Source organism: Elgaria multicarinata, chromosome 1 (genome assembly GCF_023053635.1).
Source record: "Elgaria multicarinata webbii isolate HBS135686 ecotype San Diego chromosome 1, rElgMul1.1.pri, whole genome shotgun sequence".
Classification (NCBI taxonomy): Eukaryota; Metazoa; Chordata; class Lepidosauria; order Squamata; family Anguidae; genus Elgaria; species Elgaria multicarinata.
In genome coordinates, this window is record NC_086171.1 from 183,559,833 (window position 1) to 183,574,020 (window position 14,188).

A 14,188-nucleotide genomic window follows, 5' to 3' on the forward strand; every position below is an offset into this window, starting at 1 on the left:
AAAAGTCAAGGATCCAAGTATCACATATACAACCTCTTCCAAAACCTTTATCTACATTGCACTTTCTTACAGTCACCATTGCATAGTCACCAATTAACAAGTGTTGATGTATCCATCTGCCATAGGTAAGAATTACACTTCGATAAACAGAACAGCATGGAATCATATAAAATCATATAAAAATAGAGCCAATGCGGTATAGTGGCTAAAGTGTTGGAGAGATCCGGGTTGTAGTCCCCACTCAGCCATGGAAACCCACTGGGTGACTTTGGCCCAGTCACAGACTCACAGCCCAGCCTACCTCACAGGGTTGTTGTTGTGAGGATAAAATGGAGAGGAGGATTATGTACGCCACCTTGGGTTCCTTGAAGGAAAAAGGACGGGATATAAATGCAGCAAATGAATAAATAATAATAATTCAAACAAACTGTCTTTCCAGATTTTTTTTTAGATTTTTTTAAAAATGTAACTTCGTAGTAGTTGCTCATTTGTTGCCAAAGGTCCAGAAATCCCTGTGGTGGTGCTTTCATTGCAGCGATATTGCATTCTCCCAGCACTCGATGCATCACCCAAAAAGGAGACCAAAGTGAACACCAGTTTACATAAGCTAATTTATATAGAGGCACAAGAAGAAATAATAAGTTTAATTTCAATAGAAATACAGTGACCCTGTTCAGACCACAAAGCATCACCCAAAGGATCCGCTGAATGTCTCCTCAGAAACAACAGTGAAAAGTAGCACAGTATATCAATCCAGCTTGTATATATCTTCTTATATCAATCCATATGGTGATTTGTCCTCTTATCCCCTGACTGTGAAGCTTACTTAGGAGCCTCTAGTGAGGGATATTGTCAAAACCTTTTCAGAAACCGATGTCAATCTGACTACACCCATCTACAAGCTTACTGACATGCTCAAAATACCAAAAAGGTTAGCTAGGCACGCTGCTGCTTTACAGAAGCCGTGCTCATTCATGTTCTTCAATGTGTTTAACCATTATTGCTTAAATCATGCTTTCTAATGATTTATGTGGGGCAGGAATTAGAGTGTCAAGGCCATAAATTCTCAGATTCTACCATGACCCCTTAAAAAATGGTGTCACAGAGCCTACCTCCCAATCCTCTGCTGAGGAGATTGATTTTAATGAAGTTGCATATGCTTGTAAAATTGCTGAAAACTGGCAATGAATACTGTTTGGCCATAGTAACTTGCTAACTTGTAACTTGTAAGTCTGAAACCTCTGTTTGTCATAGCTACTCAGGTGAATTCCCTCCAAATCATGCAGGTGCAGATTTCTTTCCAACATGCCCCATAGTGAAGGCCAATAAAAATAATTAATTTTGCCTCTCTGCAATTCCCCTGGCCAAAATCCAATATCCTGCAAGTGGACTTCCATTCATGCAATAGGATTGCACTGTAAAACTCCACATCACCTTACCACCTGTTTCCTTTCCTATTGTTGTCATCATTGGCTGGTTTTGTATTTTCTGATAAAACATTGAGTATCTGTCCACTAAGGGGGGAAAAACACAACCTTACCAGGCTCCTTTAGATGGTGACCAATGGTGACAACATGATTTGTAATTAAAAACGTTCCCTCGGGCAGTGCTTCATAAAGTTGGATATAACAGCACCATCTAGTGGCAGAATTAATCTTGCAATTGTTTTAAATACTGGATTATCTCCATTTTTCAAAAGTGAAATTACTGGGGGAAAGCACAGATGTCCTGGTGGTTGATGGCATCATGTAAAGGACCTGCAAACTTCTGTGAGTGGCCAATTATGAGCATGCAATAAATTAGAGTAGCTTAATTTGGTTGTTGAAACTACTTTATTTGAAGATCTTTCAGTTACAAAAGAGCAAACCATAACCAACATTTCACTAATCACTCAAACATAATCACTAATTTTCACTCATGTGTTCTCTTTTTCAGAGTTACCAGACATAAATATCCTAATAAACGTTGGAAGAACAGAAAAATATATAGTAGAACATATTTACATTTTTGGTGGTAATCTAATACCAGGCAAAGAACCATAGCTATATAAAAAGGAATACAATTCCCTTGAGGCCACTTACCATTTTGCAGGGTTATTGAAGAAGCATGTGCGTGCGCGCGCATACACAGAGAGAGGAAGAAAATGCACAGATGTGCTATAGCATCTGTGCATTTAAAATGCAATGGGGAGAGCAATCCTATGCCCTCTAGACAGCATCTGGGGAACATAGGATATTTTGGTTTACTGGCTCTAAGCTGGGAGGCAGAGCTCTGAGCTTGAAAACAGAAAACCACACTTCCTGCCTCCTCCCTCACTCTCTCACAGCCAGTGCAGAGGGAATGCAGAGCACAATGTACATCACACCTCCTGCTCTGCACTGGATACTTGTAAGCATCCAAATTCAAGGGCTTACGAGTACCCAGGGTGGATCAGATTGGATAGCACCCTAAACTGATCAAAGGGCTGAATCACTTCCCCTGTAAGGAAAGGTTACAACATTTGGGACTGACTCACTTCAAGAAGAGGGGGAGAGAGGAGAGACATGATAGAATTGTACCAAACTTTATAGAGCAATGGTGAGATGTGTAATAGAAAGAAAAATACAGACAGTACCCTCAGTTACCTCACAGTGATGAGTTAAGGTCAAAAACACCACTAACACACATTCAAAACATATTATAAACAGCTCTGAGAATAAGGTAGAAAAATAGAAGCCCCTTTCATGGAGCAAGAAAACTTTCAGGAAACTCCTGAGAATTTCTTCCCTTAATTTATAGAAATGAAAGGACATGACCTCCTCTCAATGCCCTGGGATATATCAGGCATTGTGGAGGATGCAAGATGGGGGCCAGGCTGCCAACATAGTTGATGCAGTAGCTGCTTGCAGTGGCAGTGCAAAAAAATAAATAGATCAAAAACCCAAAGAAAGAAAGAAAGAAAGAAAGAAAGAAAGAAAGAAAGAAAGAAAGAAAGAAAGAAGTTGTTCTACAACCCTTGCCAATAATGATGCCGGCTTATGAGAAATTGTTGGAGAATTTCTCCTCCCTCTGGATAAATTCAGTGAAATTGTCCCAATTTCTCTACCCACAAATAGGGTGGAGAATTTTGAGAGGCCACATGCGCACAGGCCTAAATAGAACCCATGGCAATCCCATGTTGCTGATTGGTGTGTGATTCAGGACATAAAGAAGGAAGTACCTTCACAGACCACATAGTGAGACTATGGAATTGAGTACCAAAAGAAGTAGTGATGGCCACCACTTTGAATGGCTTTAAAAGGGGATTAGACAAATTCATGGCGGATAAAGCTGTCAATGACTCTTGGTCCTAATGGTTATTTTCTACCTCCAGTATTCAGTACAGTATGGCCGTTTCTACACCAGCCTGAAAATGCGCGCTGGTCACTGCTGAGTCCCTGTGCATCCAAATGACTCACAGGGACTCCCGGGGGCAGTGGGGGATGAGCGAGGGTTTTCCCAGGGATAAATAATCCCTAGGAAAATCCGATTCTTCACGCAGTCTCAGGATTGTCCCGAGAGAATTGTGGTCGCCCGTCGCAGCTTCTTCCCTCCTCCCCGTGAGTAGCGGGGAGCAGTAGAGGGAAGGAACTGGGCCAGGAGGAATTGGGGGTGGGGATGGAGCAGGGTTGGAGCTATTTAAAGAAAAAAACCTCACTTTTCATTGGAGCGCACGTGCGCACAGCTCCTTTAAAAAAAATGTTTAAATGGCGGGTGCGACACCCTCCTTCCTCCCAGGATGTCACGCCTGCATGTGGACAAAGGGGAGGATCTCGCAATCAGGATATCGTGAGATCCTCTCCCTCCCTCCCTCTACACTGGGCTGGTGTAGAAATGGCCTATGTACGCCAGTTGATGGGGAACAGGAATGAGAGGGTGGTATTGCACCCATGTCCTACTAATGGGTTTCCCATGAGCAGTTGCTGAAAACAGAATGCTGGACTAGATGGACCTTTGGTCTGATTTGCTTACCACACAAATTATAATCCCATGCCCAAAACAACCTACCCCAGCCAAATTTCTTGGGCTTACCAAGATACATATTCTGGATACACTCCTGAGTCACCTTTAGTGACATATATGTATAGGGAGACAGGAAGATCATTAGCACTAGAACCTCTCCATCTAGAAGCACCCCAGATCTCACCCACCCACAAAACACTCCAGATCTCATGTACCCCTGAATTACTAGGAAGCAGCTGTGTTAGGGTCCATTTAGAATCATAGAATAGTAGAGTGGAAGGGGCCTATAAGGCCATCGAGTCCAACCCCCTGCTCATTGAACTCATTCATCCAATTATGTCAAGTTGATTTGAGAACCAGTACCATGTGTCAGGATCAGGCTTGTTCTCCCTAGTGTGGGGAAAGAGGTTTCGGGGCTTGGATTGGACTCAGAATCTGGAGGAGGAGAACAGCGACCAGAAGTATACCAGCCAAAACAGGAAGCAGGGAGGAGATTTTCTAAGACTCTTCAGGAAACAAGGATGAATTTTCCCAGGTGCTTTTCAGTCAGGATGCCAAAGGCCCAGAGACCATCCTCCTTTCCCTCTTTGGAACTCAGCCTCTATCAGAGGAGGAGGGGACTTCAAAGTTGACAGATCCCAGAGTCCACCGGCAGGGTCAAGCGGACGGAGTTGAGAGGAGGTGGGAGGCAGTCTCTTAGGGTAGCCACTTGCCAGGGGCTTCTCCAAAAAGACCCTCTCTGAGGTTAATGGCCTGCTGGACAGTGGGGAAACTGACCAGTTTTAGTTGAAAGGCAAGTGTCTAGCTTTGTTAGGCTAATTAAGCTTAGAGGATAGTTCCTAACATTCACATTTCCATCAGATGTGAAGAGATGTTTATTTGTTGAATAAAGCTTTGTGGATTACACAGTGGACCTCCTGGGATGAAGAATCTTCAGACCATGTGCATCCATTGAACTTCATGTCAGCTGCTCCTCATCCTGTTCTTGTTCAGTCCTACGACGGCAGCAGTCTTCAACTGATAGCAGATTCTGTTTTTCATCCTTCTTTATTCATGGTCATCTTGGTGAAGTTGGAGACCTTTGAGCAGCAGCCTGAATCAAATGAGCAAACAATTCTGTCTGCTTCAACAGATAGTCAAATGTGCTTGCATTTTTTCATATATAGGACTTGGTTCTTGGATCTCTTTTTGTTTACCTGACAATTCATCATCAATCACTTCATCCCAATAGACCAATTTAAGACCCGGCTGTTTGAGGTCAAAGTGAAGGAAGAGAATTATTATTTGTCTCTGTGCACCCTCCCCAATCCTGAATAAGGCTCAGCTGCTACCTGGTAGATAAAAAGGCTGAGCCCTCAGCCACTGAGAACTGCCACTGAGAGGAAGATGTGGAGGAGAGAAGGAGTCTCATCCGTGGAGGCGCCAATCAACAAGATGCCTCCTCCACTGGTAATATCCCTAGGAGGGTTTTTTGTTTTGGCAGCAGCCACCATTTTGAATATTTCAGCCACTGCAAGGACATGTCATAGCTTGTTGTTGTGGGTGAACCCAGTAAAGATGAGTTGCTGGAGTGGTTAACAACCTACCCACACTCCTAAAACAGGCCAGGGATTTTGGGTGGATTGCTGGGGTGGTAAAAAAAATCAAATTCAAACTCCATGACTTGTAAACTAAGTCAGTCTACTAACAAAGGAAGGCATTGTGCACTTTACACGGATTAGAAGCTAGACCAAGGCACTAACCAGATAGACCTCAGGCAGCCTACCCTGATAGAAAACCCATTCACAGAAATCATACTCAAGAATTACTAAATTAGAAAGGACCTCAGAAAAACAACCAACCAAGACTCACCCCACTCCCACCATTACAAATCTTTGAACACTGGGATATCTATATTGTACTTACTTATTACAATTATTCATATGCCACCTTATATGTCACCTACCAAGTCATCTTACTTGTAAAAATAATAAAACCACAACAAACAATTTTCACTGGAGCATTTATCTCGGGAGACGGAGATGGCTCAGGGCGCGGGGAGGGGGGAATCGATTAGTATTTCACCTCCTTTTTCAACTTATGAATTGGGGGTGGGGGGTTGCAAATAAACCACATTGGACTTAGCATGCTCAAAACTCTCTCATCAGTCAGAGTTCAGTTTATAGCAGGTCAGTCACTGCCCAGTTGAACCCCTTTGGCATATATGTGAAGTTGGGATTTTTTGCCCCAACATGCATCATTTCACTCTTACTTACTTTGAATCACATTTGCCAGTTTTTGCATCCTCCTTACCTACCACCTCATCATTGGTCCGGATGTTGGAAAATATCACCATTTGATCTGAAAATTAAACACAATCTGATCCTTTTAACTAACATTACACCATTATTCAGAATGCACTCCTGCTGATGGCCCATAACCAATGCACATGCTTCTCATCAACACTTGTCATTTCTCCTTCCCACTTCCTTCCTAGAGAGATTCATTTCTCTTAAACTCAGGTCCATGAGCCTAGAGCATCTATGCCCTGCTACCGGGGATTTCTGAATGGAAGACACACGCACTGAATTGTATTATTGCATATCCAAGATGCTTCTCTAGTTTGCTCTCTTCCCCCTCACATAGCAAGGTCACAAGTTGCAGCAGTGCATTAAGAATGGGGAATGCTCAGTCTGACCTGATGCAAGGCCCCACTCAGTCGCATCTTCCAGATTTGTCTTGTTTTCATTTTTACACCATTCCTTGTACAATCACATCTATACCTGCACCGTTATCCCCACCTACCAGGAAAGACAACAAAACCTCTCCCAGTCTTCACTGCAGGAAAGCTGAGAGAGAAGGCAGATCCTCCTTGCAGGAAGTGAATGAGGTAGGAAAAAGGTGCTTAAGGAACAGAGGGAAGGGGAAGGTAACCCTCTGCAGAACCAAAGTTGTCAGGCTTGGACCTCTTTAAATCAAGATGTTTCACCTCTCCAAGAAGACTTGATACTTTTTCTTTTTTTGAAACAAGAGAAGTAGGGGGAAGATGAGATTGTGAGTTCCTTCAAACCGCGTGTGTGTGTGTGTGTGTGTGTGTGGTGGTGGTGGGAATCGTGTTCCCTTACCGTTGGCTCTGAAGCTGCGTCTCTTCCACTTCTGTAACAAGCTGCAATTACAGGGAGGAAAAGAGCAGGTAGAGAAGCGCCCACCTGGCCCATTCAGTATAGTTGGACAGCGCCCTCTAGTGGGCGTTTTATAGTGAAACCTCTCCTGCACACGTCAGGAAATAGCATTACAGCTCAGAAGAGTCAAGTTTAATGAGCTCCACCAGACTAGTGTTTTATTGCACGCTTGTTGCTGGGCTTTCACGGATTTTCACAGGTCCCCCTCACGATGTCTGTCTCCTGCGTGCGTCTCACCCCTTCTGGCCTGCCTCACGCCACAAAAAAACACCCAGAAAGTCTGATATATTTTCAAAAATTGAAGTTGCTGCTATTTCCCGCTGTGTGCGGGAGAAGCAGTGCGATCAGAATAGCCCACTGAATGGGCCACATACAAGTTCAATGAAGATTATCTTGTAACAAAAAAATGGTGGAAGGAGTGGGAGACACGCAGGAGGAACACCGCGTCATTCAATGACCCGTGAAGATCCATGAGTGGCCAGTCACGAGCGTGTTTTAAAACGCTCATCTGAAGAAGCTTTGTAGCAGGACTTCAACTTCCACATTTAAAAACATCAGATGTATCCCATATTAGACATGAGTTCAAGCAGATGATGCTGGGATGCATTTTCAAAACAGATGTTAGCTGCTTTATAAAGTGAGAGAGAGAGAGAGACATATAAAGTTAAGTGGAGGGGGGGGGAGTGAAAAGAGAGAGGCTAGATTAAGAGAACCATCCCAATAACAAAAAACAGATACCAAATGACCACAACAAAAACAGAAAGATGCCTGGTTTCTAGGGAAGAAGTATTTTACGAGGATTCCTCTATCCCTAACTGGGCTGGAGATATGGGTCTCAGAAATAGTTAATGCTTCACTGAGAGTGGGACTAGTTTTTGCCACCCTTAAGGCAACAAAAGCGAGACTCCTTAGCCCTAATTACTGCCCAGTTTCTAATCTACTATTTTGGAGCAAGAAGTTAGAGCAGGGGGCCTCTATAATCCAGGTGGTCTGGAGCATACTATTTAATTAGTATAACGCCTGGTTTTAGGATGTAAACAGCCTTGATCGCACTATACTGAATGGCCACAATCCGTCCTGGAGGGATGAGCCCAGAAAGTGCTGCTCCGGGAATTCTGATCTGTCCCATTGCTATGTGAGATGCCTCAGGGCTCCATGCTGCTTAACATCCACATGAAACCACTGGGGAAAGACACCTGGAGATTTGGCCAGCTGTCAACTTGCAGCTCTTCCTCTCTTTTCCACCTACAAACCCCAGGGAGTCAGTTTTGGAATGCATGAGGGCAAAGCAGCTGAAGCTTAATTCAGACAAGACAGAAGTGCTGTGGGTAGGAAGCCCGCTCACCTGGGTACAGGGTTGCAGCTGGTTCTGAGGAACAAGTGTGCAACTTGGCTTTCCCTCTGCGTAGAGGCACGGGGGTAGCAGTAGCTAGGAGAATCTTCTACCCACTTAAGCTAGCACTCCAGCAGTGACCTCCCCTGTGGCACACCCTAAAAAGGAAATGAGCCCTTCAGAGTCTTTTAATTCCTAATTATTTAGCACAGAGACAGGCAACAGGCTGCCTAGTAGCTCAGTCCAGTTGTCAAAGGCCTCCTCTCAATCCCATACATTAGGGTGACCATATGAAAAGGAGGACAGGGCTCCTGTATCTTTAACAGTTGCACAGAGAAGGGAATATCAACAGGAGTCATTTGTATATATAGAGAACCTGGTGAAATTCCCTCTTCATCACAACAGTTAAAGCTGCAGGAGCTATACTAGAGCAACCAGATTTAAAAGAGGGCAGGGCACCTGCAGCTTTAACTGGTGTGATGAAGAGGAAATTTCACCAGGTTCTCCATTTATACAAATAACACCTGCTGAAATTCCCTTTTCAATACAACTGTTAAAGATACAGGAGCCTGGTCCTCCTTTTCATATGGTCACCCTACATACATACCATTCACCCCAAAGACACCCCCCCTCACCCTTATTATGTACCCACTGGTTGCTCTGTTCTTTATATTACCCTGCCAGCACAGGAAACCTCTGAAGTACTGTTTATTGTCATGATGTCAGGACAACATAAGATGTGAGGGGGTCTCAAGGGGGGGGCACAGTCCGGCTCCTGCCATCTGTGTTGCATCTCCACAAAATCGGGGGTGACCCTGATGTGTGGAGGTGTCATAGAATAGGTCTTGCCACATAAAACCATAAAAAGAGCCTTGCTGGATCAGACCAAAGATTCACACAGTGGCCAACCAGCTGCCCATGGGAAATTCACAAGTAGGAGATGTGTGCATCAGCACCCTCACCCATGTTCCCCAGCAACTGGTGTTCATAGGCGTTCTGCCTTTGATACTGGAGGTAGCACATAGCCATCTGTCTCTTCTGCCAAGACTCTCGTTCACGCACTGGTTATCTCTCGGTTGGACTACTGCAACCTCCTCCTCTCTGGCCTCCCCTCATCTCACATCAGTCCGCTGGTCTCTGTCCACCACTCTGCCGCTAAGATCATCTTCCTGGCCCGCCGCTCTGACCATGTCACTCCGCTTCTGAAATCTCTTCATTGGCTCCCAATTCATTCCAGAATCCAATATAAACTTCTCCTGTTGACCTTCAAAGCTTTTCACGGTCTAGCTCCTGCCTATCTCTCCTCTCTCATCTCACACTATTGCCCCGCTCGTGCTCTTCGCTCCTCTGATGCCATGCTTCTTGCCTGCCCAAGGGTCTCTACTTCCCTTGCTCGGCTTCGTCCATTTTCCTCTGCTGCCCCTCATGCCTGGAATGCTCTTCCAGAACACCTGAGAACTACCAACTCAATCACAGCTTTTAAAACACAGCTAAAAACTTTTCTTTTCCCTATAGCTTTTAAACTTTGAGTTTGTTCTGACTCTATACTGTTAGCTTCACCCTTCCCGGTGCCTGTTTACACTTCCCTGTGCCTGTTTGCATTCTCTTTCCCTTCTTATTGTTTACTACAACTTTATTAGATTGTAAGCCTATGCGGCAGGGTCTTGCTATTTACTGTGTTATCTGTACAGCACCATGTACATCGATGGTGCTATATAAATAAATAATAATAATAATAAGTAACCATTGATAACCTTCTCTTCCAGAAATTTTTCTAACCCCCTTTTAAAATCATCCAGATTGGTGGCTATCACTACATTTTGTCGTGGCAACATGAGCTAAAGCATCTCATGTTGTCCCAGAAGTGTAGGCACTAGCAGAAGCTGCATCATAGCAGCTTCCACGCTGGCAATGCAGGACTCCAGGAAAGAGCTCTCCCTGCCCCAGAGTGATCAGCAAATGAGGTGTGGACAGAACACTCAACTGTATTACTCACCTCAGCACGGGTGGTGACATAAGCTCACCTGTGCTGTTGTTTGAACTTCCAACTGTATGTGTTTTAGTGTTCACACACCAGCACAGCACCTGCCAAAGCAACAGATCTCTGGAGTGTTAATATTATTACCCAAGGGGCAGGTTATTCCAAGATGAAGTAAGCTGTATGGAATGATGTGGGGGCGGGGGGAAAGGTTTGGTCAGTTTTAGCAAACTCAGCATCCCTTTTAAACTGGGGCCAAGACCAGGAGAAGACTGTTCACATTACAGGGAAGTGCTGCCAAAACCTGAGCTGGTGGCGATACTGGAGAAGAAGGGATTCAAGACTTTTCTCTTCTCCCAGGCATTTAACAGCATATGCTGAGTTTTTAACTGACCCGAGAATAGTTGTTTTAGATAGGGTGACCATATGAAAAGGAGGACCAGGCTCCTGTATCTTTAACAGTTGTATTGAAAAGGGAATTTCAGCAGGTGTCATTTGTATAAATGGAGAACCTGGTGAAATTTCCTCTTCATCACACCAGTTAAAGCTGCAGGTGCCCTGCCCTCTTTTAAATCTGGTCGCTCTAGTATAGCTCCTGCAGCTTTAACTGTTGTGATGAAGAGGGAATTTCACCAGGTTCTCTATATATACAAATGACTCCTGTTGATATTCCCTTCTCTATGCAACTGTTAAAGATACAGGAGCCCTCTCCTCCTTTTCATATGGTCACCCTATTTTAGATGGATATTGTTGTTTTTAATACTTTTGGTGGTTTTAAATTTTGTATATCTGCTTTTAATGTTCATTGTTTTTAACTTTTGTAAACTGCCCAGAGAGCTTCGGCTATGGGGCGGTATATAAATGTAATAAATAAATAAATAAATTCAAGAGCTCCGTGGCCCATGTCTCACTCTTGAATGTGAGTCAGTGAGCAGGACGAGGGTTGATGCCCTCCCATCAACCCTTGCTCAATTAAATTATGGCCAGTAACAACGAGACTATTTGGGGCAGTGTCCATGAGAAAATGGCACAGAGCTCTTTTGTATCTGGACAGTGATGATAACAAGCCCTTTCTTGTTCTAATGCATATTGCAGAATAACACTCGGCCATATGGTAGTAATTTAAATCATTCTGGCCCTTAGCTTTACACATTCATTGAAGGCTACTGTTGCTTTAATTATTCTCCTTGTCCCGTTCTTTGAAAACAGATTCTGCTACTTTAATTATTTCCTTCGTGTTCCTGCATATGGCCAGTTTTCCTGAATCGACCCTTCATCTGTTTTAACTGTTCATTCATTCGTATTATCACACTCATTTAATTACTGTGTTTGTATTCTATCCTTTCCTAAAACCTCAGAGTGGTATACATGGTTCTTTCTCTGCCAGGGCTGGCCCAAGACATTTTGCTGCCTGAGGCAAAGGGCAAGATGGCACCCTGTCCCATTCCATGTACAAAAGCTGACTGGACTGGCAGATGAATTTGCCTTCCACTCTAAGGGCTCCATCACACCAGCGTTATAGCCCGCTGTCAATGTGGGTTGTGTGCAAAGGACTCAGATGATGTCGTCCATGTCCTGCTCTGACCTTGTCCCCCGCCCCCCCCAAACGCTGTTTTTTGGCACAGGGAATGTCTCGGTCTTCCGTAAATCAAAAGGACAACATGCTACCCTCAACGTGTATTTTCATCCAGTGTTTTCAATCTGATGTTCTGTGGGTGTGTTTTAAGGGGCGGAGAGGGACATGCCTTTTCTCCAGCAGGCATTTTCACTTTAAAAGAAATGTGGAAAATGCACCCTCTTTGCCAGCAGCACCCTCATTTTTAAAGATAAAGAGATCAAAGTTGGCACAGTGATAGCTCTTAAGGAGGGCTTTCAGCATGCCAAATTTGAATCAGATTGGGCCATTCCTTGATTTTTAATGATTTTTTTAAAATTCTACCCCCCTAAACCCTTTTCCTGGTAGTTCACTAATGCGAAGGATCAATCTTCCATTCCTTTGATCATTACTCAAAAGTAAATCCCATTGATTGATTTCAACTGGATTTATATCCCACTCATACTAATGCATGTTCACCTTTGAGTAAACCCCACTGAATAGAAAGAGACTTACTTCTGAGTAAACACATATAGAACTGACTTTTAATAGTGTGGTCACTCAGAAACTTTCTTTTTTAAGTCTTAAAACAGCAAACTGGAAAGAAATGCTCTGCAAACCCATGCTTACTTCTGAGGTCTTAGTTCTGTTTACTCAGAAGTAAATCTCTGTGTTCAATGGGGTTTACGCAAAGGTAAGCCTCCATCTTATTTTACTATGTTCACACTCCAAAGCCTCCAGGCAGGGTGAGGGGAACAGGTGTAGGCTAGGCAACAGGGAATAACCATGTAGGGAGGGAGCTGGTGTCCAACTACCACCAACCAATGAACTTTAGGGGGAGGTACAAAGGAGATCTGTGGGGGGGATGTGCATCTCAAACGAAGAACAGTGATGCGCATGAGAGGAGAGGTGTAAAGATGAATGAAAAGTAAAAGCACAAAGGTGTAAGTTGATCAGGCTTTCACATGCTATGGAAACAAGGGTGGATAATTTGAGGGTAAACCAGGGTAAATGTGCAGGTGTGATGGAGCTCTAGTAGAGGAATCCTCCTCAGAGGAAGAACTAGAGCCTCCAAAAACCAGGGAACACTAGAGCAGCTGCTGGCACTGGACCAGAAGGAGCCTGGGCCTTTGGGAGCAACCATTGCAGGTCCTTCCCTGTCAAGGGAAGGGTTCCCTGACTCTGGAGCAGATCCTGAGCAACCCTCTAACGCCCAGGAGCATTGTTGTCTTAAGTGAGAAGCCAGAAGGCCTCCTCTAAGGAGTGTTCACTTTCATGGATGGTCTCCTCAGAAGAAAGCAACTCCTCCTGAGTAGGACGCTGGCTAGAGAGCTCTAAGGGACAGTAGCTGAACCTGAATGGGGCTCAGAAGCCTTTCTTATTAAAAGCTTTTAGAGCTTGCTAATTGCTAGAAACGTCTCACCAGCTTCTCCTGCCTTAGCTCCTGTTTTCCTGACCCTGTCTTGTGCTTGAACCTCTCCACGCTAGAGAGCTTGGATTCCTGCTTGACTCTGCCGCTGGATTGTGAATGCATTGGACTTACTCTGTTTGACCGTCGTCTGTTTGATCATACCTGACTTGGACTGATTGCCTGTGCCTGTTACCTAGATCACTTTTGCCTTTGTCTGAATGCCCTTGAACTGAAGACTGTCTACTGGAACATTGGCCCAGTTTATTACTTGGCCTTGTGGTCAGCCCTGTCACTGAGACAGCTACAGCCAATGCAGGACAGCATCTGAGGCTGCCTCACTTTGCCTAATGGTAGGGCCAGCCCCACTCTTCACCCCACACCTGCAATTTAATCCTCACAACAGCCCTGTGAGATAGGTTAGCTAATAGAGCACAACTGGCCAATGATCACCTAGTGAGCTTTATGGCTGCAAAGAGATTTGAACCGGGATCTCTCCACATCCTAGTCTGACGCCCTAATCACTACATTGACTTTCAATTGAGGGGAGAACCTAATGAATAATTGTTCTAACTGTAAGGAATTAAAGTTGCAGAAGCCAAGAAGCATAAAACATTTTAAATAGGTAAGGAGGAAGCTACTAATTAAAGGGACAGTGGCAAGAAGGAGCCAGACCTTTGCTGACCATAATGTATTATAAATAAACATGGATCTTGCCAATGGGGAGGTATGT